The sequence below is a fragment of the Trichosurus vulpecula genome, chromosome 5, assembly GCF_011100635.1.
Source record: "Trichosurus vulpecula isolate mTriVul1 chromosome 5, mTriVul1.pri, whole genome shotgun sequence".
Classification (NCBI taxonomy): Eukaryota; Metazoa; Chordata; class Mammalia; order Diprotodontia; family Phalangeridae; genus Trichosurus; species Trichosurus vulpecula.
In genome coordinates this window covers 267,518,277-267,520,777 of record NC_050577.1, presented here as the reverse complement: position 1 = coordinate 267,520,777, position 2,501 = coordinate 267,518,277, and the positions used below count along the sequence as shown (strand labels likewise).

Below are 2,501 nucleotides of genomic sequence, written 5' to 3'. Positions count from 1 at the left end.
AAGGGAAGGAAATGTATTTTCTCAGCTCTTCTTTGAGGATAAATTTGTTCATTATGTTTATGTAGCATTTGGTTTGGAGTGGAGAAAGCATCCTTTCCATCGAAATTACTGTAATCATTGTACATATTTTATTGTCTCTCTTTATGTCATTCTGAGTCTTCCCATGATTCTATTAATTCTTCATATTCATCATTCCATGTATATTGCATTATATTCTTGTACCACAATTGGTTGAGCCATTCTCCAATTTCTTTGTTATCAAAAAGAAATTGCTTATATGAATATTTTGATGCACATGGGACCATTCTTTGACCTTTTATGAGTATACGATGAACAGGGGGATCTCTGGGTTGTAGATATTTTAGTCACTTTTTTAAAAGAACACAATTCCGAATTGCTTTCTAGAATAGCCCCAGCAATCCCTCTATCATTGACTGTCCTCATCTTTTATCATCCTTGCCAATTTTCTAGGAATGAAATAAAAAATAAAGTTATCTTCATTTGCATTTCTCTTACTATTAGAGATTTGGGGAAATCTTTCTTGTGATTGTTAATAGTTCACAACTCATCTGTTAATCATATCCTGTAACCAATTATCTATTGTGGAATGGCTCTTTGTGTGTATATTTGTGATACTTCCTTCAGTATATTAGACTCTTATCAAAGATCCTTGATGCAAAAAAATTTTCACCATTTGACCACTTTCAATCTTTTCCTAATTACAATGATTTTTGTCAGGACAAAAGTTTTCAATTTTATATAATTGAAACTATCTGTTTATCCTTTACAATTTCCTCTATTCCAGGTTTAGTTAAGAACTCTCCTTGACCACAGCTGTGAAGGTATTTGATCTGGTCACTGGGATGATTTTCTATCAAGTTAAAGAAAAAGGGGTACCTAAATTATTTGGCTTTTCCATCAAAATTCCATTGTTAGCTCATTTTGTCATGTTTTTTCTTCAAATCTAATCTGTTTGTTTTTATACATAGGGCCATCAAAAGTCAGAAACCAGGGATGCAAAACCATTCAGGTATAACATTATTCATTCTTTGGGGACTAACAGATGACCCACAGCTGTAGATTCTACTTTTTAGCTTTCTGTTATTTACCTATATGCTGAGTGTAACTGGGAACTTGACCATCATCACCCTCACTTTGATAGATCCCCACCTGAAAGCCCCCATGTATTTTTTCCTCTGAAAATTTTCCTTCTTAGAATTGTCCTTTACAACTGCCTGTATTCCCAAATTCCTATACAGCATGTCCACTGGGGACAATACCATTACTTATAATGGATGTGCCACCAAATATTTTTTGTCATTCTCTTCAGAGCAACAGAATTTTTCTTCCTGACTGCCACATCCTATGACTGCTATGTGGCCATCTGCAGACCTCTACACTATACAACTATCATGAATAGCAAAGTTTATAATAAGCTCATCCTGAGTTCTTGGATGGCTGGACTGATGATTATCCTCCCACCACTTAACCTGGGTCTCCAACTGGAATTCTGTGACTCCAATGTCATTGATCATTTTGGCTGTGATGTATCACCAATACTAGAGATCACATGTTCTGACACAGAATTCATAGAAAAGATAAAATAATCACAGCTTTTGCTGTGTTGACACTTATCATTACTTTAGTGTTAGTAGTTCTTTCTTGTAGATATATCATCAGGACTATTTTAAGATTCCCCTCTGTCCAGCAAAGGAAAAAGGCCTTTTCCACTTGTTCCTCCCACATGATTGTTGTTCCTATCTCTTATGGAAGCTGCATCTTTATATACATTAAACCTTCTGTAAAGGAAGGGGCGACTTTGAGCAAGGTGGTGTCAGTGCTCACCACTTTAGTGGCCCCTGTGATGAAACCCTTTATTTACACCCTGAGGAATAAGCAAGTCATCTAAGCTTTTACAGATTCAGTCAAAAGGATTGCATTTCTCTCAAAGCAATAGCAGACCAAAAGCTGAATAATATTAGGGAAATATTCAGTAACCTGTTTCTTTTCTCTTGCTAATCACCCTTTACATAGTCTAGTCAATTTAGCCTTCTCACAGTTCCTTTGCTTAGACTGAGAAACCAAGAATGATCAAGCATCTCCTCTTCCTCACCTCATCTCTTTTGTTAATATCTATCCTGTGCTGTGGCACCTGATCCACCAGTCCAGCCAAAGTAGCTATGTGCTCTTAAAAGTAAACTTAGCTTCATTCTATGTGATCAGTTCTTGCCAATGGCATATATATATATATTTGTGTGTATGCATTATTTATATATACATATATACACACGTATATATGTGCATGTGTGTATATATGTGTATATATATATATATGTATATACATACACAGAGAGAGTATCTCTAGGATTTAATAAAGGTGAGCTAAGGTGCAGAATACTGAGTTTTATCAGTTTATTTGCAGGATTTGAACCTGTTAACAAAGTGGCTAAATGGCTACTCCAGTTAGGTTAATGACACAGAGGGGGAAGACTAGCTCCTTG

At 35.6% G+C, this 2,501-nt stretch overlaps 1 pseudogene; it reads left to right on the top strand.

Annotated features, from left to right (window-relative positions):
* Positions 1-1,014: 1,014 nt before the first annotated feature.
* On the top strand, positions 1,015-1,957 carry LOC118849749 (annotated as a pseudogene).
* The last annotated feature ends 544 nt before the right edge of the window (positions 1,958-2,501 follow it).